Raw genomic sequence first — 27299 nt, 5'->3', positions numbered from 1 at the left:
ACAGGGGACAGCGGTGGTGGGACAGTGCTGCCTAGCCTACGGTATAGGAAACAGTTGGCTGTAGGCGTTCGACCCTCCTCCTCCTCCTCCTCCAGAAGCGAAAGCTCATCCACAGAGCGCAGTCGTACGAGCACTCCATCTGCAGCTGCCACTGTTGCACACGATGTGTCCCCCTATCGAGCAGCTAGTGGAAAGCGTCAGCAGGCTGTGTTGCAGATGATGTGTTTGGGCAACAGACACACCGCCGAGGTGCTGGCCGAGTACTTGAAGCGACAAACTGAGTCATGGCTGGGCAGTGTACATCTTGAGGCAGGCAAGGTAGTTAGTGATAACGGCCGTAATTTTGTGGCAGCCATAGCCCTTTCAAAACTCAGCCACATACCTTGCTTGGCTCACACCTTGAACCTGGTGGTGCAGTGCTTCCTCAAAAATTATCCGGAGTTAACAGCCCTGCTCCAGAAGGTGCGAAGACTGTGCGCGCACTTCCGCCGGTCGCCTGTACACTCCGTTCGTATGCAGAAGCTGCAGCGATTGCTCCACCTTCCCAACCACCGCCTCATTATCGACATTGCAACAAGGTGGAACTCCACCCTGCACATGGTGGATCGGCTGTGCGAGCAGAGGCAGGCCATAATGCATTTGTGGGAGGATACACGGCCAGGCACTTTGAGAGCAGACATGGAGTTGACAGGTGTGCAGTGGTCGAAGCTGAAAGACCTCTGTAAAGTCCTTCAGTGTTTTGAGGAATGCACACGGCTGGTAAGCGCAGACGACGCCATCCTAAGCATGAGCATCCCACTTATGCGTCTGCTCATGCAAACTTTGACGCACCTTAAGGAGCAGGCGTCTGCAGCCAATGTTGATGAGGAGGAAGAGGAGGAGGGAATCCTTGATGACATTCAGCCATTGTCTGCTCAGGGACCTCTCCTGGACGAGGTGGAGGAAGAAGAGGAGGAGGATGATGATGGGGATGATTACTTAGGGGAGGAGGATGCATCTCGTGGGGCAAGTGAAAATGTTGGCGTGGCAAGGTCTGGTACAGGGTTTGTGCGTGACTGGAGGGATGTGGATTTGCCAGAAAGTGCTCCTCCACCCAGCACTCGCAGTGCATCATTGACACCGGGAACATTGGCCCACATGTCAGATTATGCCTTGCAGATCCTAAAAAGGGACCCCCGCATTGCCAAAATGATGAACGATGACGACTACTGGTTGGCCAGCATCCTGGATCCACGCTATAAAGGCAAATTACAAAACATCATGCCACAGGAGAACCTTGACCTAATATTGGCTAATAAACAAGCAACTCTGGTAAATAGGTTGCTTGAGGCATTCCCAGCACACAGCAGCGGTGATGGTTCTCACACGAGCCGTACGGGCCGGGGGCAGCTTGGCAGAGGTGTTCGTGGTGCACACAGCAGAAGTGGCGTTGGAGACAGGGGTTTCATGACAATGTTGTGGACTGATTTTTCAAATACCGCTCACACAACTGGTAATACTGCATCGATGGAAAGTGACAGGAGACAGCAGTTGTCAACTATGGTTACAAACTACTTTTCCTCCCATATCGATGTTCTCCCACACAGGTCATTCCCCTTTGACTATTGGGCCGCTAAACTGGACACCTGGCCTGAATTGGCCCAATATGCCTTACAGGAGCTCGCTTGCCCAGTTGCAAGTGTGCTATCGGAAAGAGTCTTCAGTGCAGCTGGATCAATCCTGACAGAAAAAAGGACCCGTCTGTCAACCCAAAATGTGGATGATCTAACCTTCATTAAAATGAACCATGCATGGCTTTCCAAGGATTTTGTCCCACCTTCCCCTGATGACACATAGGGTGACAGAAAAATGGCTTGCTTTGGTCCACCTCTTCCTGGGACTTCACCTATTTCGCCTTTTGCATCAGCTGAATGTCCAACATCAACATATGCCACTTTCTAAAACTCCCTAACTGTGCTGCCTCCCCCCCCATGGCCGGGGTCACCACCTAGCGCATGACACCGTGCAAGTGCCGTTGCCCTGGACAGGTGGGTAGGCCGACTCTTGGGCGCGGGCACTGGCACAGGGTCCCTCATAGTGCAATCAAGTGTCTCTGACGGTGGTGGTGCACACCCGCCGTCAGACACACCGCCGTACTATGAGGGTCCCAGTGCCAGTACCGACGCCCACGAGTGGGCCCCCCTTGCTTGGGCAGGGCCCCAGCATTTGCAATCTTTACCTCTCCCTGCTCCTCCGCTGTGTAATCTGGGCCGTCAAATCCATACTGTGCCTGACACCGTCTGAGCCTGCCTCCTGAGACATATTTTGAATGTGTACGCTATCCATACATGTTATCCAGGGATACGGTACCCTTTCTAACCTTTGTGCAATCACGTGCAATCCATACTGGGCCTGACACCGTCTGAGCCTGCCTCCTGAGACATATATTTTGAATGTGTACGCTATCCATACATGTTATCTGGGGATACGGTACCCTTTCTAACCTTTGTGCAATCACGTGCAATCCATACTGGGCCTAACACCGTCTGAGCCTGCCTCCTGAGACATATATTTTGAATGTGTACGCTATCCATACATGTTATCCGGGGATACGGTACCCTTTCTAACCTTTGTGCAATCACGTGCAATCCATACTGGGCCTGACACCGTCTGAGCCTGCCTCCTGATGTATATTCATATATTTTGAATGTGTACGCTATCCATACATGTTATCTGGGGATACGGTACCCTTTCTAACCTTCGTGCAATCACGTGCAATCCATACTGTGCCTAACACCGTCTGAGCCTGCCTCCTGAGACATATATTTTGAATGTGTACGCTATCCATACATGTTATCCAGGGATACGGTACCCTTTCTAACCTTTGTGCAATCACGTGCAATCCATACTGGGCCTGACACCGTCTGAGCCTGCCTCCTGATGTATAGACATATATTTTGAATGTGTACGCTATCCATACATGTTATCTGGGGATACGGTACCCTTTCTAACCTTTGTGCAATCACGTGCAATCCATACTGGGCCTAACACCGTCTGAGCCTGCCTCCTGAGACATATATTTTGAATGTGTACGCTATCCATACATGTTATCTGGGGATACGGTACCCTTTCTAACCTTTGTGCAATCACGTGCAATCCATACTGGGCCTAACACCGTCTGAGCCTGCCTCCTGAGACATATATTTTGAATGTGTATGCTATCCATACATGTTATCCGGGGATACGGTACCCTTTCTAACCTTTGTGCAATCACGTGCAATCCATACTGGGCCTGACACCGTCTGAGCCTGCCTCCTGAGACATATATTTTGAATGTGTACGCTATCCATACATGTTATCTGGGGATACGGTACCCTTTCTAACCTTTGTGCAATCACGTGCAATCCATACTGGGCCTAACACCGTCTGAGCCTGCCTCCTGAGACATATATTTTGAATGTGTACGCTATCCATACATGTTATCTGGGGATACGGTACCCTTTCTCACCTTTGTGCAATCACGTGCAATCCATACTGGGCCTGACACCGTCTGAGCCTGCCTCCTGATGTATAGACATATATTTTGAATGTGTACGCTATCCATACATGTTATCTGGGGATACGGTACCCTTTCTAACCTTTGTGCAATCACGTGCAATCCATACTGGGCCTGACACCGTCTGAGCCTGCCTCCTGAGACATATATTTTGAATGTGTACGCTATCCATACATGTTATCTGGGGATACGGTACCCTTTCTAACCTTTGTGCAATCACGTGCAATCCATACTGGGCCTAACACCGTCTGAGCCTGCCTCCTGAGACATATATTTTGAATGTGTACGCTATCCATACATGTTATCCGGGGATACGGTACCCTTTCTAACCTTTGTGCAATCACGTGCAATCCATACTGGGCCTGACACCGTCTGAGCCTGCCTCCTGATGTATAGACATATATTTTGAATGTGTACGCTATCCATACATGTTATCTGGGGATACGGTACCCTTTCTAACCTTTGTGCAATCACGTGCAATCCATACTGGGCCTAACACCGTCTGAGCCTGCCTCCTGAGACATATATTTTGAATGTGTATGCTATCCATACATGTTATCCGGGGATACGGTACCCTTTCTAACCTTTGTGCAATCACGTGCAATCCATACTGGGCCTAACACCGTCTGAGCCTGCCTCCTGATGTATAGACATATATTTTGAATGTGTACGCTATCCATACATGTTATCTGGTGATACGGTACCCTTTCTCACCTTTGTGCAATCACGTGCAATCCATACTGGGCGTGAGAACGGCTGGCGAGCTGTTAAGCAAGCTACAGCACCTGTGGTTTGCACACGTAAGTTTTTCATTTTTTCAGGAATGACGGTTAGGCCAGATGGAGTCGAATTTAACCGTAGGCTCCACTCCTGGTGGTGCCCTTCTGGACATTCCTTTAAGGTTCAGCTTTGCAACCATTCTGCACTTTGCCTTCATGAACGCTGTTTGGAGGGTCATGACTCGTGGGAATAACGCCGCCCAATCAGTTAACCTACTAGAGAGATCCTTCGTTGCTCCCAAGCATGACATCACACTCCTTAGGAAGAAGGTAATGCCACTGTGGCGACCGTACTCCTGGGGGCGACACAAGTGCACTGATGCCCAGCCACTGCTCGATGAATCTGCTGGTACATTGACCCAGACCACTACATTCCCCTCGCACGCTACACGACCTGAATCTGACCCTGATGAAACTCAGTTCCATCTTACACGGTGACAAAGAGGAAGCTGCAGATGAAAGTGCAGGTTCGGCCCACCCGCCATCAGACACACCACCGTACTATCATGGGCCCTGTGCCTGTGCCGTCGCCAACGAGTGTGCCCCCCCTGCTTGCCCAGGATCACAGCACTTGCAAAGTTGAAATACTGTGCAGTGAGATGGAAGATGGGGACGACGAGGAATCCAGACAAGTATAGGGATTCCCTAGCGAGGAGACTTATTTGATTGTTTTCAATGTTGGGACAGCAATTTTTGGGGAGCACTATACTCTGGAGAATGATAGATGGGGCCCACCATACACTGGAACATTCCAAAGGTGGACATCAGACACTGGAGCAGCATTTACAGGGCCCATTATACACTAGAGCATTAGAAATGGGGCCCATTATGTTTGGAGCATTATTTGGGCCCATAAGACAGTGGAGCTTCATCCATGGGGACCAACATATACTGTAGCATTATGTGGAGCTCATCATATACTGTTTCAAACATTATATGGGACCAATGATTCTGTATGGAGAAATAGATGGGCCTCGTCATGAGATGTAAAAAGTGAGGTATTTTTCATTGTACTATACCGCTATTTCTCTGCCGTATCGGAGCATGATGAGTTGTGGTATGTGTTAAAGGGGCGCTCTTTCGCCCAGGGCACATGAAAACCTGCAGCCAGCCCTCCCCCCCACAACTTTAGCCAAATAACCCCCATTTTTCAGTGCGTAACTTGTATTATGAAGTTAATTAAGGTTGACAAGCTTAAGTAAGAAGAATTGATGCTTTTGGCATTCAAATGGGCACTGTAGGTGTGTTTCCTGTCCTCCTCTCACTGCCGACTTTTATTCCCCATTGACTTACATTGGGTTTCGTGTTTCGGGACGACCCCGACTTTTCCCTATAATCGGACGATCTTGCTCGACCCGACTTTTGGAAAAGTCGGGTTTCACGAAACGAAACGCGACCCTAAAAAACCAAAAGTCGCTCAACTCTAATTACATCTACTAAGTGCAGCTAATAAACTCTCTGCACACACACTGCATTGTAAGAAAGATTGATCTTACCAGATATGCTATTTACTGGGATAACGAATTCAAGTTGGAGAATTAAGATGGAGGACAGGTAAACACGTGCATCCTATGATATACACAGAAGCAAAATGGCCCTTCTTCATTCCAGAATTCACTGCTTCCTTCCCAGAAGCACTGCTTCAATCCAATAGTGCATTGCTTATGTTAAAGGCACAGACTATATAATGCTATTAAAAAAAACTGCTATAAATTCTGCCACCACTAGATGGTGCTATAATTAACCCAGCAATAAATAAACATATTGCTTTATTCAGAGCACATAACACAAGACAGACTGCCCTATATCAGAGGACAGAACAGACACATATAAAGGAAGATATATCTCAATCACAAAAACCTTTGGCTTGTAGAAACCCTTTATGTTTACTATATAGTCAAAAACAAAGGACATTGTATATATACATACATATACAGTATGTCTCATAAAAAAGCAAAATAAAAGAAAAAGGAAAAAAAGGGAAAAGAAACCGTAGCTGTCATGATAGGGAAAAATGCTAAGGTCTAAGGACCCCTGTCACTACCATAAGGAAACATAATCTGTTGTCCACATTTGCAAAGATAAGCAAATAAATGGAGAAATGCCCCCTACTGGAGAGTAGATCTGAGACAAGGGGAAGGGAAATGATATAAAGAAGAGTTAAAATAAAGAAAAACATTAGCAAAGAAAGAGGAATAGTAGGTAAGTATACATTAAAAAGTTAATAATTACCTGCAACCGTGGAGAGCAGTGTGCATGGTGTATCACAGAAGAGCGCTACCTCAATAGTGTAACCAGGACCTTTTATAGTGAAGTGACGTCAGATCACGTGACCGGTGTCGTGCATCTGTAGCCGAAGGCAAAGGCAAGAGAAGTGAGTGCGCACGCGCATATAGCTCGTGCTATTCCGTGAGTGTAGTCGGAACAAGCCGATTCTAATGGTCTTCACATGCATAAGAAAGTGCATCTACAAGCAGTGTGAGCCAGTGTGTGCACCACCACACACAAAGAGGCTCAAAAGATGTGTCATGCATTCATTAGTGAAGGAAAAAAAAAGGGGGGGGTTGAATAAAGAGGATCAAGGAAAGGAAAAGCAAAAAGAGGGCAAGAAGGAAAACAAAAGGACAAAGGAAGAAAAGGAAAAAAGGGAAGAAAAGGAGATGAAAAAAAGGGGGGAAAAGGAGATGAAAAAAAGGGGGGTAAAGGGAGGGGAAAAAAAAAGGAACATAGCCCTGTTCCCTACGTAATCTGCAAAAAAGAAGAACAATATTGGCGTTAATATAAACATGCACATAGAAAAAAGGCAAAGTCAATATGAATACAAAGAAAATGGAATATATAGGATGTCAAAAGGTAACCTCGTATTCTCTATTCATCCCCCATGGGTCCAGTGCCTGTACAGTAAATATCCAGTACGCCCCCCTTAATTTTAATTTTTTGATCCTATCACCACCTCTCCTGAGAGGAGGAATACAATCAATTATCTGATATTTCAGTTGTGAAATATTATGACCAGCAGCTAAAAAATGCACAGAAATAGACAATAATGAACTTTTACAGTGGATAGTAGACTTGTGCTGTGATATACAGTCCCGGATATGTTGGGTTGTCTCACCAACATAACAGAGACCGCATGGACATTTAATGAGATAAACTATGTATGAAGATTCACATGTATAGAAGCCTTTTACCTGGTATCTTTTACCAGATCTGGGATGTATGAATGTGTCACCCTTAGTTTAGCTGGAGCACTGCAAACAGTGAAGGCACGGGAAAGTGCCCCTTCTCAGCCCTGATAAGCTGGATCTTAAGATTAGGAGGTCTCTTATAACATGTAACAGGTAAATGTTGGAACTCCAGCATGTCTGGGTAAGGCTGGTTTCACACTATCGTTTTTTAGCGCAGAGCATCATGTGCGTACATGCGCATGCGTCCTGAGCCCCTATATTTAACATGGGGGCGCATGGTCTAGCGTTTGCACGCGTTTGTATGCGTTTTTGTGCGCATGCGTTTTTTTGTAGTATGCGCCTAGGAGCGCCGGACGCACCCTGTTGCATTTTTTGTGCATCCAACCCATGTCAAAAAATGCATGCGCACAAATGCACACTGAATGCACAAAAAAAAATCACATTACAGTCTATGGGAACGCTGGCGTGCGCATCGGCAAGTGCATGCCTGCGTTTAAAATCGCATGAGTTAACATGGTTACAAACTGGTTAAAACGCATGCGCAAAAAAAGCAAATGCATACAAAACGCATGATGCGTTTTTGCATGCGTTTCTAGTGCGCACGAAGCACAGCGCTAAAAAATGCTAATGTGAAAGTAGCCTAAGATTTGCTCAGCACATGCCAATGCCTAAAAATGCTATCCCTAATGATGCATGTAAAGGGATGATATGTGGTAATGAAAGGCACTCTCAATTTATTATCACTCCTGGTTAAAGTGACTGCCGGACTCACAGTGAAATCAGGGCATGAAAGTTGAGGGGGTAGCCTCTCTGTAAAAATTTAAGAGACATCTCATCATGTCTAATCTGTTGGAAGTATTGGATACAATCCGTGCTATTCGGTGATGCTGTGATTTGGGAAGAGATTTTTTAACGTGTGACGGATGGCAACTTGAAAAATGTAAGAGGCTGATCTTGTCTGTGGGCTTTGTATATAAATCTATGTCAAGACTCCCATTGGCCTCTATGGTGATAACTGTATCTAGAAAATTAATACTGATCATGCTCGTATTCACCATAAAAATCAATTTAGACTTCTCAATTTAGACTTAAAGAATTAGGCCATCATAGACCTAGTAGTTTCCTGCCTCCTCGAACATATCATCCTATTGAAACTTACATATCATTAGTGAATAAAGATATTCAACTTCTTCTCAAAAATATATCAATAAGGGGTCAATGCATGTCCATAGGAATTTGTCTCCATTGGAGAGTGATGCCATTAGGTCTTTGCTGGATAATAAACGAATTATCATCAAGCCCGCCGATAAAGGCGGGGCAAGAGTCATAATGGATAAAACTCACTATGTGTCTATCGTTCAATCACAGTTAAACGATAGATCCACATATGTGCTGATCGCTGGTGAAGCTGTCTGTGTGACAGCTCACCAGCGATCACATAGCGACTTACTAGAGATCCTGACACCTTGATATCGATGTCGGGATCGATGGCAAGTCGCTTAGTGTGACGGGGCCTTTAGTGTGCATTGACAGGGGAGGGGAGGATTTTTTTGCGTGCAGCAGCGCTGGTGGTTATTAGGCTGCCTTATAAGGCTACCTGATAGCTGCATTGCTGTGTGCACACTGCTGTGTAGACTGCATTTTTCAAAGCACTCCTACTTTTTTACAGAGCGTTCATTTTTTCACATACGGTATAGAGGTGTACGCTCCTCACACATTACCGTGTACCGGCTGGTATCACGGACAAATACATGCTATCTGTGTGTGACTTCATAAAAAAATAGACAGAGATTTCACTTTTTCCATACATACACCGTATAGAGTTGTCCGCTTCTCAAACAGGATCGTATATCTGCTGTTTGGATTGCGGTCAAATCTATACAGAGACAGCGTGTGTGTGTGAGACTCCGTAAAAAAAAGACGGAGATTTCAATTTTTCCATACATACACCGTATAGAGCTGTCCGCTTCTCAAACAGTATTGTATATCTGCTGTTTGGATTGTGGTCAAATCTACACAGAGGCAGCGTGTGTGTGTGAGACTCCGTAAAAAAATAGACAGAGATTTCAATTTTTACATACATACACCATATAGAGCTGTCCGCTTCTCAAACAGTATCATAAATCTGCCTTTTGGATTGCGGTCAAAACTATACAGAGACAGCGTGTGTGTGTGAGACTCCGTAAAAAATAGACGGAGATTTCAATTTTTCCATACATACACCGTATAGAGCTGTCTGCTTCTCAAACAGTATTGTATATCTGCTGTTTGGATTGTGGTCAAATCTATACAGAGACAGTGTGTGTGTGTGAGACTCCGTAAAAAAATAAACAGAGATTTCAATTTTTCCATACATACACCATATAGAGCTGTCAGCTTCTCAAACAGTATCGTATAGCTGCTGTTTCTATTACGGTCAAACATATACAGAGACAAAGTGTGTGTGTGAGTCCATTAAAACATTTACGGACTTTTCCATACACCGTATAGAGCTGTGCACTTCTCATACAGTATCGTATAGCTGCTATTTGGATTACGGTCAAATACATACAGAGACAAAGTGTGTATGTGAGTCTGTTAAAACATATACGGACATTTCCATATTTCCATACACCGTATAGAGCTGTGCGCTTCTCAAACAGTATCGTATAGCTGCTATTTGGATTACGGTCAAATACATACAGAGACTAAGTGTGTGTGTGAGTCCGTTAAAACATATACGGACATTTCCATATTTCCATACACCGTATAGAACTGTGCGTTTCTCAAACAGTATCGTATAGCTGCTATTTGGATTACAGTCAAATACATACAGAGACAAAGTGTGTGTGTGTGAGTCCGTTAAAACATATACGGACATTTCCATATTTTCATACACCGTATAGAGCTGTGCGCTTCTCAAACAGTATCGTATAGCTGCTGTCAGGATCCTAACAGCGCCTTCGCTGCGCAGGACTCACCCGTACTGTAGGGGCCTTGGGGACAGAAACAGCTGGAAAGTACAGATGCACAGGACCTGAACGCTGAAGTTTTAGCAAGCAGGCACAGGACCTATGGTCATGTGACCGCAAGGAGGCGGGGCTTAGCGTCCTGCTTACTGAGAAGGTAGAACACTCAGAGTCGGGCAAACCGGAGGTCATACACAGTACGGGCAAACGAGGCACAGGAGGGAGAAGCAGATGGGAGGTCAGACGGAGCCAAAGGTCATACACAAGAGGGCGGTGCGGTACCAAAGGGACGAGCAAAGAGCAGTTGAGTCACAAGCAGAGAGTCATACACGAGAGGGCGGTGCAGTACAAGAGGGTCAGGCAGAACTCGTAACAGGGACAGAACCGGATCATAACCAAGCAAGCAACAAGTTATCAGGCACAAGGCACACGTATACAAGAGGTCACTTAACTCAGCCGAGGGCAGGAGTATAACTGACACCGGACCTAGGTCCAGTGAGCATTAAATAGCCGCCCTCTGCCAGAGAGAGGCAGAAACAATTAACCCCCTGTCTGACCAGGACGAGACAAAACGAAACCCCGTCCTGGATCATGACAGCTGCTGTGAATTTTGTTACATTTTCCCAAACATGAGGAAGTATGGTGGAAGAGTCCGCGGACATGAGCGGGGGTAAGCAGCTGTTACTGATAGTGGTGGTGGTGCATCTGCTGGTTATGCCAAAAACACAATAGCAGCTAAGGCAGGAGATGTTGAGCCTGCATCATCGTCTGGCTCCAGAAGGCCTGGAAGGTTCCCTTTTCTGGGAGAAGGTAAACCGCTTTTAAAGCTGGAGCATCATCAGGAACAGGTTTTGGCTTACATTGCCAAAACAGCCTCCAGCTCTATCGCCTCCTCTTCAAAAAATCAAAGCTCTGAGTCGTCAGTACAGGCTTCTGGTCAGGAACAACACCTTTCCTTGTTCCCTTCACCCCCCCAAAAGTGAAGGATGCGGCAGCCCACACTTCAGATTACTCCATGGAGCTCTTTTCACATACCATGCCTGGGTTACCAAGTCAAATCCTGAATTCCCCAGTCCAAGATAAATCTGACATGGAGTGCACTGATGCACAGCCACTGCTAGATGATTCTGCTGGTACATTGACCCAGAGCACTACATTGCGCTCCCAGTCTACTGAGCCAGAATCTGACTGATGAAACTCAGGTGCCCCTTCCCGCATACTATACCACCTTACACGCTGACACAGAGGAAGGTGCACATGAAATTGAAGAGCAGGTGGTGGATGACCCAGTTGTTGACCCGGATTGGCATCCAGTGGGGGAAGAGGGTGCCGCTGGCAATAACTCAGAAGAGGAGGAGGATCCACAGCAGGTATCGACATCGCAGCTGGTGTTAACTGGCAGGCCCGTATCAGTCCAAAAACATGTTAGAAAAACAAAAAGTGTTGCAGGACAACTTGGCCAGATGGTCAAATTAGCACAGCGTGTAAGCCCTGAAAAGTTGTACCATAGTAGGAAGAGTGCAGTGTGGCACTTTTTTTAACAAAATCCTACTGATGAGGCAAAGGTTATCTGTATGAAGTGTGGAAGGACCAGGTGCATGCTTAGACATTTAAACACCATGCACCTGCAAGCGTGGACGGAGTACAATACATCAGGCATCACATGTGCACCTGCTCCGACTGAAGGTAGGCAGCAACGCCAGTCCGAGCCTGTAAGCCAGGCTCGGACTGGCCCATTGCGTACCAAGGGCCCCTGTGCAAATCAGGGCCCTCAACCTTACTGTATGGGCAGGACTTGTCATAATTCACTTTATTCACTCTGTTCAGAAAAAAGCAGCATCTCATCATTCATTAACCAAACTGCCCAATTTATTATTATATAGAGATATAGGTAAATTTGTTAACCAGGGTCGTGTAATATTTGTTTGCAGGTGAAAAGTGGGCCCCCAAAATCAGTGTTACAGGTGGGCCCTTGGCACCCCAGTCCGACACTGCTGTAAGCCCACCGGTTAGCACACCACCAGAAAGAAATGTTGAGGTGTCATTGCAAGGGCAAAGCAGTCAGGAAATCACAATGTTTTTGCAACATAAGACTGAATCTAGGCCATCACCACCACCACCACTACCATCACCATCACCAACCCACTCTCAGTCCATCATGTCCACCGCTAGTTCCCCCATATGCACCTCTCAAGTCCAGCTCACCCTACCAGACACTCTGAGTAGGACAAGAAAGTAGACATCCTCTCATCCGCGTACACTGGCTTTGAACGCTTACATTGCTAAACTGATTTCATTAAAGATGATGCCCTTCCATTTGGTTGAAAGCGCTGCATTCAGAGACCTCATGGCCTACACTGTCCCACGCTATGACCTACCCAGTCGCCACTCCTTTTCTCGAAAAGCCATCCCTGCCCTCCACCTGCATGTGAAAGACCGCATTGTCCATGCACTCAAACAATCAGTGAGTGGAAAGGTGCACCTCACAACAGATGCATGGGCCAGTAGGCATGGCCATGGCCGTTACGTGTCCATCACTGTGCACTGGGTTAATGTGGTGGATGCAGGCTCCACAGGGGACAGCGGCGGTGGAACAGTGCTGCCTAGCCCACGGTATAGGAAACAGTTGGCTGCAGGCGTTCAACCCTCCTCCTCCAGAAACGAAAGCTCGTCGACAGAGCGCAGTCGCATGACCACTCCATCCGCAGATGCTAGTGTTGCACAAGAGGTGTCCCACTATCGAACAGCTAGTGGTAAGCGGCAGCAGGAAATTTTAAAGATGATGTCTTTGGGCGACAACAGACACACCGCGGAGGTACTGGCTGACTACTTGCAGCAAGAAACTGAGTCATGGCTGGGCAGTCTACATCTTGAGCCAGGCAAGGTAGTCAGTGATAACGGCTGGAATTTTGTGGCGGCCATAGCCCTTGCAAAACTCAGACACATACCTTGCCTGGCTCACACCTTGAACCTGGTGGTGCAGTGCATTTTAAATAATTATCCGGAGTTAACAGCCCTGCTCCATAAGGTGCGAAGACTGTGCTCGCACATCCGTCACTCGCCTGTAGACTCCAGTCGTATGCAGAAGCTGCAGGGATCGCTCCACCTTCCCAACCACCGCCTAATCATAGACATTGCAACAAGGTGGAACTCCACCATGCACATGGTTGAGAGACTGTGCGAACAGAGGCAGACTGTAATGCATTTGTGGGAGGATACACGGGCAGGCAGTTTAAGGGCAGACATGGAGTTGTCGGGTGTGCAGCGGTCAAAGCTGAAAGACCTCTGTAAAGTCATTCAGTGTTTTGAGGAATGCACATGGCAGGTAAGCGCAGACAACGCCATCATAAGCATGAGCATCCCACTTATGCGTCTGCTCAAGCAAACTTTGACACACATTAAGAATGAGGTGTCTGCAGTACAGGAGGAGGAAGAGAAGGAGGGAAGCTTTGATGACAGTCAGCCATTGTCAGCGAGGGCAACTGACCTGGACGAGGTGGAGGAAGAAGCGGAAGAGGAGGAGGAGGATAAGGGGGATGATTATTTTGGGGAGGAGGATGCTTTTCAGGGGGTAAGAAAAAATGTTGGCGTGCCAAGGTCAGGTACAGGGTTTGTGCGGGACTGGAGGGATGTGGATTTGCCAGAAAGTTCTTCTCCACCCACCACTGGCAGTGCATCATTGACACCTGGAACATTGGCTCACATGTGTGATTATGCCTTGCGGATCCTAAAAAGGGACCCCCGCATTGCCAAAATGATGAAGGATGACGAGTACTGGTTGGCCAGCATCCTCGATCCACGCTATAAAGGCAAATTACAGAACATCATGCCACAGGAGAACGTAGAGCTAATATTGGCTAACAAACAAGCAACTCTGGTAAACCGTTTGTTAGAGGCATTCCCAGCACACAGCAGCGGTGCTGGTTCTCCCACGAGCCGTAGTGGGCCAAATGGAAGAAGTGTTCGTGTTGCACCCAGCCTAAGTGGTGTTGGAGACAGGGGTTTCATGACCATGTTGTGGACTGATTTCTCAAGTACCGCTCACACGACTGGTAATACTGAATCGATTGCAAGTGACAAGAGATAGCAGTTGTCAACTATGGTTAAAAACTACTTCTCCTCCCATATCGATGTTCTCCCTCACAGGTCACTCCCCTTTGACTATTGGGCCTGTAAACTGGACACCAGGCCTGAATTGGCACAATATGCCTTACAGGAGCTTGCTTGCCTTGCTGGTAGTGTGCTATCTGAAAGAGTCTTCAGTGCTGCTGGATCAATCCTGACAGAAAAAAGGACCCGTCTGTCAACCCAAAATGTTGGTGATCTAACCTTCATTAAAATGAACCATGCATGGGTTTCAAAGGATTTTGTCCCGCCTTCCTCTGATGACACATAGGTTGCTAGAAAAATGGCTCGCTTTTGTCCTCCTCTTCCTCGTACTTCTCCAATTCCTCCATTTGCAGCTGCTGAATGTCCAGCCTACACATTAACATATGCCATTTTTTCTACGTCCCTAACTGGGCTGCCCCCCCCCGGGCCGGGGTCACCACCTGGCGCACCCGGGCAAGTGCAGTTGCCCTGAACAGGTGGGTTGGCCCACTCTTTGGCGACGGCACTGCCACAGGGCCCCTCATAGTACAATAAAGGGTCTCTGATGGTGGGGGGGCCCACTCACCGTCAGACACACTGGCGTACTATGAGGGGCCCTGTGCCAGTACCGGCGCCCACGAGTGGGCCCCCCCGCTTGCTCAGGGCCCCAGCACTTCCAATACTTACCTCTCCCTGCTCCACCGCTGTGTAGTCTGGGCAGTTAAATCCTTCACAGGGACGGCCACTACAAATTTGGTGAACTGATCGATGATAGTTAAGATGTAGCTGTGTCCTGTCCTGCTGGGCTCTACCTTCAGATGATCAATGGCTACCATTTGTAATGGACGTCGACTCACAATCGGATGCAGTGGTGCTTTATGATCATCTTACACAGTTTTCCTAGTCACAGACATGTGACATTCCTGCCACCATTTTTCAATGTCTCCTCTCATGCCAATTCAATAGAATCACCTACGGCCTGTGGCATCTGTCTTTTGCGCTCCAAAGTGACCAGACAGATCATGATAGGCAGTGAGGACCATGTCTACATCCCTCTCTGGGATCACAATTTGATGGAGACAAGTAACGGTGATGGGATCCACTCTACTGCGATCCAGCAACCCTTTGTTCACAAAGAACTGTTTTCACTGTCTCCACAGACAAAGTAATTGAGGGTCAGCATCGCCTCTGCAAATTCTCCAGGGAGGTTTTCCCGTGATTAGTAATTCACAAATTTTGGCAATCATTCGACTTTCCATCTGTACTTGTATCCATCTAGTTTCCTGTAGAGGGGAGTCTGGACTGGCTTACTGAGACTGAAATCTATACGAAGACTTAAAAGTACACCAACACTGTATACTGGTGTACGCTTCGAATACATTTCCCTTTTCTACTTTTTATATTCTGGTGTAATCCATACTGAGCCTGTGAGAGTTTGTGTCTGACTCTGGTAAAATATAAGGAGATTGAAAATGACCCCAACACTGTATGCAGCTGTACGCTTCTGATCCATTACCCTTTTACTGCTTTTTATATTCTTGTGTAATCCATACTGAGCCTGTGAGTGTCTTTGTCTGACTCTGGAAATATAGACGGAGATTTCCAATTACCCCTAGACCCCTAGACTGGATACACCTGGTATCTGATAATACAGTACCTTTTTTCTACATTTTGGATTACGGTTACATCCATACTGACTGAGTGAGCATCTGAGGGTAACTCCTGAAATAAAGTATATACGGATTGTGTATAAAAGCCCTCACCACCGCCTGCCATTTTTCTTCTGCCCATCTTTACAGTAGGGAGAGGTTGCTGATGCTGTTTATCATTAGGGAGACAGTTAGGCCTGTAAACAGAAGTTCTTATGTGCTTGTGCTGAACGCAATTGTTGTGTATAGTTAGTGTGCAGTGACAAGGGAAGGATTTTCTTGTGTGCAGCAGCGTTGATTATTAGCCTGCCTTAGAGCAGTATTGCTGTGTGTACACTGCTGTGCAGACTGCTTTTTACACAGCACTAATACTTTTATTCTTTTTTTATGCACAGTGAACGAACGTTCATTATTTCCCACACCGTATAGAGCTGTACACTCCTCACACACTACCGTGTACCGGCTGGTATCACGGAGAAATACATGCTTAATATCTGTATGTCACTCCGGAAATATATATGGATATTTACATTTTAACTTATACTATATACACCTGGTATCTGCTGATACAGTACCTTTGTTCTAAATTTTTTATTACGGTATAATCCATACTGAGTGAGCGTGTGTGGTTTACTCCTTCAATATATACTTAGATAAAAATTTTACCCTATAGTATATTCACCTCCCATCTTGTGATACAGTACCTTTGTTCGACATTTTGTATTACGGTCAAATCCATACTGAGTGAGCGTCTACAGTATATACCAAGATTTAAAATTAGCCCAACACTGTATACAGCTGTACGCTTCTGCTATGGTACCCTTTTTTGCTATTTAAATTCTGGTGTAATCCATACTGAGCCTGTGAACTCCTGTCTGTTACTGCTGAAATATATTTGTAGATTTATGATTACCCCACCACTGTATACAGCTGTACGCTTGTGAGACATTACCCATTTACTGCTTTTATATTCTGGGCTAATCAATACTGAGCCTGTGAGAGTCTGCTTCTGACTCTGGAAATATATACGGAGATTTACAATGACCCCTAGACTGTATACAGCTGTTCACTTCTTATCCATTACCCTTTTACTGCTTTTTATATTGTGGTCTAATCCATACTGAGCCTGATAGCGTCTGTGTCTGCCTCCTGAAATATATACGGAGATTTACAATATTTTCACTAGACTATATATACCTGCTATCTGGATGATACAGTACACTTTTTCACCTTTTTAGATTCTTGTGTAATCAATACTGAGCCTGTGAGCGTCTGTGTCTGCCTCCTGAAATATATACGGAGATTTATAATATTTTCACTAGACTATATATACCTGCTATTGGAATGATATAGTACCCTTTTTAATCTTTTTATATTCTTGTGTAATCGATACTGAGCCTGAGAGCATCTGTCTGCCTCCTGAAATACATACGGATATTTTTTCTATTTTCACTATACTATAGATACCTGGTATCTGTTGATATAGTACCCTTTGTGCCACCAAGTTCTCCTCCACCCACCACTGTAAGTGCATCATTGACACATGGAACATTGTCCCACATGTGTGATTATTTATTGCGGATCTTCTTTTTATATTATGGTGTGATCCATACTGAGCCTGTGAGAGTCTGTGTGTTACTCCTGAATTATATATGTAGATTTAAAAATTACCCCCACACTGTATACAGCTGTTTGCTTCTGATCCATTACCCTTTTACTGCTTTTTATATTGTGGTCTAATCCATACTGAGCCTGAGAGCATCTGTGTCTGCCTCCTGAAATATATACGGACATTTACAATGTTTAAATTATACTATATATACCTGGTATCTGGTGATACTGTACCCTTTTTCAACTTTTTATATTATTGTCTAATCCTTACTGGGCCTGAGAGCGTCTGTGTCTGCCTCCTGAAATATATACAGGGATTTAGAATGTTTAAACATATATATCTGCTGGTATTTTGAGTCCATTTTAACAAAATTTAGGAAGTATGGTGGAATAGTCCGTGGACTTGGGTGTGGGGGGCCAGCCTGTACTGATGGTGGTGGTGGTGCATCTGCTGGTAGTGCAAAAGCACAATAGCAGCTAAGGCAGGAGGTGTTGAGCCTGCGTCATGGTCTGGCTCCGGAAGACCTGGAAGGTTCCCTTTTTCTGGGAGTAGGTAAACCACTTTTAAAGCTGGAGCATCAGGAACTGGTTTTGGCTTACATTGCCGAAACAGCCTCCAGCTGCACCGCCTCCTCTTCTGAAGTTTCAAAAAATGCAAGCACTGAGTCGTAAGTGAAGGCTTCTGGTCAGGAACAACACCTTTCCTTGTGTCCTTCACCCCCACCCAAAGTTAAGGATGCGACAGCCCACACTTCAGATTACTCCATGGAGCTCTAATCACATACCATGCCTGGGTTATCAAGTCAAATCCTGAATTCCCCAGTTCAACATGAATCAGAGATGGAGTACACTGATGCACAGCCACTGCTAGATGATTCTGCTGGTACATTCACCCACAGCACTACATTCCCCTCGCACTATACTGACCCAGAATCTAACCCTAATGAAACTCAGGTGCCCCTTCCCGCATACTATATCACCTTACACGGTGATACAGAGGAAGGTGCAGATGAAATTGCCGGTTCCTGAGCAGGTTGGGGGGCCTACTCATGGGCGACAGTACTGGCACAGGGCCCCTCATAGTCCGCAAAAGTGTCTCTGCCAGTGGGAGGGCCCACTTGCCATCAGACACACAGGCGTACTATGAGGGGCCTGTGCCAGTGCCGTGGTAACGGTGAGGAGTCCAGAGTAGAGCAGTGCCCAGCGAGGAGAGGTTTTTAATTTTTTTAAAGGTTGGGAGCTATTTTTGAGGAGCACTATACACTGGAGAATGATATATGGGGCCCATCATAAACTGGAGCATCATCCATGAGGCCCATCATATACTGGAGCATTCCAAATGGGGGACATCAGACACTGGAGCAGCATTTACGGGGCCCATTATACACTGGAGCATTATACATGGGGCCCATTATATATGGAGCATTATTTGGGCCCATAAGACACTGGAGCATCATCCATGGGGCCCATCATATACTGGAGCATTCTAAATGGGGCAGATCAGACACTGGAGCAGCATTAACGGGGCCCATTATACACTGGAGCATTATATATGGGGCCCATTATAGAGCATTATTTGGGCCCATAAGACACTGGAGCATCATCCATGGGGCCCATCATATACTGGAGCATTCTAAATGGGGCAGATCAGACACTGGAGCAGCATTTACGGGGCCCATTATACACTGGAGCATTATACATGGGGCCCATTATATATGGAGCATTATTTGGGCCCATAAGACACTGGAACATCATACATGAGGCCCATCATATACTGGAGCATTCCAAATGGGGGACATCAGACACTGGAGCAGCATCTATGGAGCCATTATACACTGGAGCATTCTAAATGGGGCAGACTATATATGGAGCATTATTTGGGCCCAAAAGACACTGGAGCATCATCCATGGGGACCATCATATACTGTAGCATTATGTGGAGCTCATCGTATGCTGTATGGAACATTATGTGGGACCAATTATTCAGTATGGAGAAATATATGGGCCTCATTCTGTATGGTGCACTATGTGGTGGCCATAATATTGTATGGAGTAATATACTGTCCAGTTTTTGAGCTATTATAGAATTTAAAATAGATATCAGTCATGTCATGTAAGCAGTGAAGTATTTTTCATTGTACTATACCACTATTTCTGTGCCATACCGGAGCATCATGAATTGTGGTATGTGTTAAAGGAGCGCACTGACACTCTTTGGCCCGGGGCACACGAAAACCTGGAGCCAGCCCTACCCCCCCACCACTTTAGCCAAATAAACCCCAGTTTTCAATGCATAACTATTATTATAAAGTAAATTAAGGTTGACAAGCTTAAGTAATAAGAATTGATGTAGGCATTAAAATGGGCACTGTAGGTGTGTTTACTCTCCTCCACTCCCTGTCGACTATGCTTCCCCATTGACTTGTATTGGGTTTCGTGTTTCAGTCGGACCCCCGACCTTTCCATATAGTCGGCCGATTTCGTTCGACTCGACTTTTGAGAAAGTCGGGTTTCATGAAACCCTACTTGACCCTAAAAAAGGCAAAGTCGCTCATCTCTAATCAACATCCTATCACACCAGTTTTTTATGTACTCCCTAAAGTACATAAAAACCTAACAAATCCACCTGGACAACCGATTGTGGAGTCCATCAATTCCATCCTATCACCTCTCTCAATAACCCTTGATCGGATTCTTACTCCTTTGCTCATCCATATCCCTTCCTACTTAAGGGACACAACAGATTTTTTAACCAAGTTGCGTGTTATTTCTCCTATTCCCCTTGGCTGCACATTGGTCGCACTGGACGTCAATAGTCTTTATACTTGTATCGACCATAACAGAAGGATCTCTGCTGTACGTCAATTTTTGATTAGATACACTAATTACTCTTAACAACAGCTTCAGCTCTGTCTGGATTCGTTATCAATTGTCCTACACCGGAATTTCTTCTTGTTTGCAGACCAATTTTACCAGCAGTGCACTGGGACTGCCATGGGCTCTAATATGGCATCCCCATATGCCAATATTTTCATGGCTGTTTTTGAGCATACTCACGTTTACAACAATAGACTTTTTCAAACACATTCCTTTTTTTGGAAAAGGTATATTGATGACGTGCTCAGCTCATGATATGGAAGGGTGATAGAAATCTCCTTGATGAATTTATTTTGGATATCAACATTGCGGTTCCCAACTTGACTTTAAGGGCTCATACTCACTGGAGAGAAAATCGGACCAGTGCAATCTGATTAAAAATAGAATTGCACTCTGACCAATGTTAGTCAATGGGTGACATCTCACTTGTGATTTTTTTTTCCCATCTGAAAACGGACTGAGAAAAAAAAATCGCAGCATTCTGCGATTTGCTGCGATTTTCGGGTGAAAATCGCCAATGCAAGTCAATGGGTGCGTGTAAAAATCTGACAGCAATCACACCGTGCAAGTGCTGTCCGAGTGCTGTCCGATTTATATGCACCGGTGTCCTTTGAAAAGCCGGCAATTCATATGCGGCTATACAGTAAAATCACACTGACATGTTAGAATGCAAAAGATATAATACATGTATACACATAGAATAGGTGTGTGTGTGTGTATATATGTATATGTCAGTGAGACACATATATATATGTTTATGTTTAATAGAGAGATACATAGTAGATTAGGTGATAATTCATTTGTCGGGTTTAGTAAAATCACACTGACAGCTCACAAACACTAGATACAGTTGTGGCCAAAAGTATTGACACCCCTGCAATTCTGTCAGATAATACGCAGTTTCTTCCTGAAAATGATTGCAATCACAAATTCTTTGGTATTATTATCTTCATTTAATTTGTCTTAAATGAAAAAAACACAAAAGAGAATGAAGCAAAAAGCAAAACATTGATCATTTCACACAAAACTCCAAAAATGGGCCAGACAAAAGTATTGGCACCCTCAGCCTAATACTTGGTTGCACAACCTTTAGCCAAAATAACTGCAACCAACCGCTTCCGGTAACCATCAATGAGTTTCTTACAATGCTCTGCTGGAATTTTAGACCATTCTTCTTTGGCAAACTGCTCCAGGTCCCTGATATTTGAAGGGTGACTTCTCTGAACTGCCATTTTTAGATCTCTCCACAGGTGTTCTATGGGATTCAGGTCTGGACTCATTGCAGGCCACCTTAGAAGTCTCCAGTGCTTTCTCTCAAACCATTTTCTAGTGATTTTTGAAGTGTGTTTTGAGTCATTGTCCTGCTGGAAGACCCATGATCTCTGAGGGAGACCCAGCTTTCTCACACTGGGCCCTACATTATGCTGCAAAATTTGTTGGTAGTCTTCAGACTTCATAATGCCGTGCACACGGTCAAGCAGTCCAGTGCCAGAGGCAGCAAAGCAACCCCAAAACATCAGGGAACCTCCGCTATGTTTGACTGTAGGGACCGTGTTCTTTTCTTTGACTGCCTCTTTTTTTCTCCTGTAAACTCTATGTTGATGCCTTTGCCCAAAAAGCTACACTTTTGTCTCATCTGACCAGAGAATATTCTTCCAAAACATTTTAGGTTTTTTCAGGTAAGTTTTGGCAAACTCCAGCCTGGCTTTTTTGCCTGGCTTTTTTATGTCTCGGGGTAAGAAGTGGGGTCTTCCTGGGTCTCCTACCATACAGTCCCTTTTCATTCCGACGCCGACGGACAGTACGGGTTGACACTATTGTACCCTCGGACTGCAGGGCAGCTTGAACTTGTTTGGATGTTAGTCGAGGTTCTTTATCCAACGTCCGCACAATCTTGCGTTGAAATGTCTTGTCAATTTTTCTTTTCGGTCCACATCTAGGGAGGTTAGCCACAGTGCCATGGGCTTTAAACTTCTTGATGACATTGCGCACGGTAGACACAGGAACATTCAGGTCTTTGGAGATGTAGCCTTTGTAGCCTTGAGATTGCTCATGCTTCCTCACAATTTGGTTTCTCAAGTCCTCAGACAGTTCTTTGGTCTTCTTTCTTTTCTCCATGCTCAATGTGGTACAAACAATGACACAGAACAGAGGTTGAGTCAACTTTAATCCATGTCAACTGGCTGCAAGTGTGATTTAGTTATTGCCAGCACCTGTTAAGTGCCACAGGTAAGTTACAGGTGCTGCTAATTACACAAATTAGAGAAGCATCACATGATTTTTCGAACAGTGCCAATACTTTTGTCCACCCTCTTTTTTATGTTTGGTGTGGAATTATATCCAATTTGGCTTTAGGACAATTCTTTTTGTGTTTTTTCATTTAAGGCAAATTAAATGAAGATAATAATACCAAAGAATTTGTGTTTGCAATCATTTTCAGGAAGAAACTGAGTATTATCTGACAGAATTGCAGGGGTGTCAACTGTATATACACATAGAATACATTCATATGTCAGTGACACACATTGAGATATATATTATATATATATATATATATATATATATATATATATCTCTCTCAAAGAAACTTCATTGGCAGGACCAAATAAACATTAGTTTTGCCAAAGCATGTGTCCAGTAGGGAATAGGGAGATATAGCTAAAATATATATAGATACATATATATATATATATATATACATACACACACACATGTAATATATAAAGAATATATATACTGTAAATATAGTAAATATATGTAATATATTTTGAAGATATATGTAAATAATATATATATACACATAAAATAATATATATATAATATACTAGCTGAAGAGCCCGGCGCTGCCCAGGCATAGTAACTAATTGTGGAAAGTTATAACAAATTATAATTATCCTCCATCCCATAGTCCCGTGCCCATATACCCATCATACATATCCGCCATCCCATAGTCCCGTGCCCATATACCCGTCATACATATTCTCCATCCCATAGTCCCATGCCCATATATCCATCATACATATTTGCGATCCCATAGTCGAGTGCCCATATACCCATCACACATCCTCCATCCCATAGTCCCATGCCCATATACCCATCATACATATCCTCCATCCCATAGTCCCATGCCCATATACCCATCATACATATCCGCCATCCCATAGTCACGTGCCCATATACCCGTCATACATATCCTCCATCCCATAGTCCAGTGCCCATATACCCATCACACATCCTCCATCCCATAGTTCCATGTCCATATACATATCCGCCATCCCATAGTCCCGTGCCCATATGCCCGTCATATATATCCTCCATCCCATAGTCCAGTGCCCATATACCCATCACACATCCTCCATTCCATAGTCAACCATTATGACATCATAATTAGCGGCGGGGCTTGCAACCTATGATGACATCAGCGTCGCCATGGCAACCATTGTGATATCATAATGAGGGGCGGGGCTTGATGCACACACACTGTTTCCCCATTATGTAGATAGGGGCATTATGACATCATAATGAGGGGCGGGGCTTGACACACACTTTTTCCCCAGTATGTAGATAGGGGCAAAATTGTTTGGTGAATTGGAACGCGCGGGGTTAAAATTTTGCCTCACAACATAGCTTAGGACGCTCTCGGGGTCCAGACGTGTGACTGTGCCAAATTTTGTGGCTGTAGCTGCGACGGTGCGGATGCCAATCCCGGACACACACACACACACATACATACACACACACACATACATACACACACTTCAGCTTTATATATTAGATTGAAGACATAGATATTTATATATATATACTAGCTGAAGAGACCGGCGCTGCCCGGGCATAGTAACTAACTGTGGATAGTTATAACAAATTATAATTATTCTCCATCCCATAGTCCCATGCCCATATACCCATCATACATATTCGCCATCCCATAGTTGAGTGCCCATATACCCATCACACATCCTCCATCCCATAGTCCCATGCCCATATACCCATCATACATATCCTCCATCCCATAGTCCTGTGCCCATATACCCATCATACATATCCGCCATCTCATAGTCCCGTGCCCATATACCTTTCATACATATCCTCCATCCCATAGTCCAGTGCCCATATACCCATCACCCATCCTCCATCCCATAGTCCCGTGCCCATATACATATCCGCCATTCCATAGTCCCGTGCCCATATACCCGTCATACATATCCTCCATCCCATAGTACCATGCCCATATACCCATCATACATATCCACCATCCCATAGTCCCATGTCCATATACCCGTCATACATATTCTTCATCCCATAGTCCCATGCCCATATACCCATCATACATATTCTCCATCCCATAGTCCCATGCCCATATACCCATCATACATATCTGCCATCCCATAGTCCCGTGCCCATATACCAGTCATACATATCCTCCATCCCATAGTCCTGTGCCCATATACCCATCATACATATCCGCCATCTCATAGTCCCGTGTCCATATACCTGTCATACACATCCTCCATCCCATAGTCCCGTGCCCATATACATATCCTCCATCCCATAGTCCCGTGCCCATATACCCATCATACATATCCTCCATCCCATAGTCCCGTGCCCATATACCCATCATACATATCCACCATCCCATAGTCCCATGCCCATATACCCATCATACATATTCTTCATCCCATAGTCCCGTGCCCATATACCCATCACACATCCTCCATCCCATAGTCCAGTGCCCATATACCCATCATACATATTCTCCATCCCATAGTCCCATGCCCATATACCCATCATACATATCTGCCATCCCATAGTTCTGTGCCCATATACCCATCATACATATCCTCCATCCCATAGTCCCGTGCCCATATACCCGTCATACATATCCTCCATCCCATAGTCCATTGCCCATATACCCATCACACATCCTCCATCCCATAGTCCCGTGCCCATATACCCATCACACATCCTCCATCCCATAGTCCCGTGCCCATATACATATCCGCCATCCCATAGTCCCGTGCCCATATACCCGTCATACATATCCTCCATCCCAACAGACCAGTGCCCATATACCCATCACACATCCTCCATCTCATAGTCAACCATTATGACATCATAATGAGTGGCGGCAGGGCTTGCAACCTATGACGACATCAGGGTCGCCATGGCAACCATTGTGACATCATAATGAGGGGCGGGGCTTGATACGCACACACTGTTTCCCCAGTATGCAAATAGGGCATTATGACATCATAATGAGGGGCGGGGCTTGACGCGCACACACTTTTTCCCCAGTATGTTGATAGAGGCAAAATTGCTTGGTGAATTGGAACACGCGGGGTTAAAATTTTGCCTCACAACATAGCTTAGGACGCTCTCGGGGTCCAGACGTGTGACTTTGCCAAATTTTGTGGCTGTAGCTGCGACGGTGCGGATGCCTATCCCGGACATACACACACATGCACACCCGTCATACATAGCCCCGCCGCCGCTCATTATGATGTCATAATGGTTGACTATGGGATGGAGGATGTGTGATGGGTATATGGGCACTGGACTATGGGATGGAGGATATGTTTGACGGGTATATGGGCACGGGACTATGGGATGGCGGATATGTATATGGGCACGGGACTATGGGATGGAGGATGTGTGATGGGTATATGGGCACTTGACTATGGGATGGAGGATATGTTTGACGGGTATATGGGCACGGGACTATGGGATGGAGGATGTGTGATGGGTATATGAGCATTGGACTATGGGATGGAGGATATGTATGACGGGTATATGGGCACGGGACTATGAGATGGCGGATATGTATGATGGGTACATGGGCACGGGACTATGTGATGGAGGATATGTATGATGGGTATATGGGCATGGGACTATGAGATGAAGGATGTGTGATGGGTATATGGGCACTCGACTATGGGATGGCGAATATGTATGATGGGTATATGGGCATGGGACTATGGGATGGAGAATATGTATGATGGGTATATGGGCATGGGACTATGGGATGGAGGATGTGTGATGGGTATATGGGCACTGGACTATGGGATGGAGGATATGTATGATGGGTATATGGGCACGGGCCTATGGGATGGCGGATATGTTGATGGGTATATGGGCACTCGACTATGGGATGGCGAATATGTATGATGGGTGTATGGGCATGGTACTATGGGATGGAGGATGTGTGATGGGTATATGGGCATGGGACTATGGGATGGAGGATGTGTGATGGGTATATGGGCACGGGACTATGGGATGGAGGATAATTATAATTTGCTACAACTAACCACAGTTAGTTACTATGTCTTCAGCTAGTATATATATATATATATCTTTTATTTTTTTGGGGGGCACAGTAAGATAGAACAAAAGCCGGTAATTCATTTGCTGGCTTCTGTCAAATCATTTCAGAACCCGACAGGATATGAGACATCATTTACATATAGTAAACCATTGCATATCCCTATTTTTTTATATGTCCCTGACTAAAAATGTTAGTAGTGTATGTTTTTCAAATTTGTGAGCTGTAGCTCTTAAATTCAAGGGTTAATTCCCGGAAAAAATTGCATGGGCTCCCGCGCAAATTTCGCAACTAGAGAGGGAAA

At 45.3% G+C, this 27299-nt stretch overlaps 1 protein-coding gene across 4 annotated transcripts in view; it reads right to left on the bottom strand.

Annotated features, from left to right (window-relative positions):
* LOC141091343 (17-beta-hydroxysteroid dehydrogenase type 6-like) overlaps nucleotides 1-27299 on the bottom strand; it is a 265988-nt gene that overhangs the window by 212014 nt on the left and 26675 nt on the right. The window contains exon 2 of one of the 4 annotated variants that reach the window (XM_073576881.1): nucleotides 6547-7062. The exons of the other annotated variants lie outside the window; for them this stretch is intronic. The gene's annotated coding sequence lies outside the window, so the exon portion shown is untranslated. The remainder of the gene's footprint in view (nucleotides 1-6546; nucleotides 7063-27299) is intronic. 4 annotated transcript variants of the gene reach the window in all.

Source organism: Dendrobates tinctorius, unplaced genomic scaffold (genome assembly GCF_039654945.1).
Source record: "Dendrobates tinctorius isolate UK_male_01 unplaced genomic scaffold, ASM3965494v1 ptg000051l, whole genome shotgun sequence".
NCBI classification, from domain to species: Eukaryota; Metazoa; Chordata; class Amphibia; order Anura; family Dendrobatidae; genus Dendrobates; species Dendrobates tinctorius.
The sequence above is the reverse complement of the archived record's forward strand: the minus strand, read 5'-3'. Positions and strand labels throughout refer to the sequence as shown.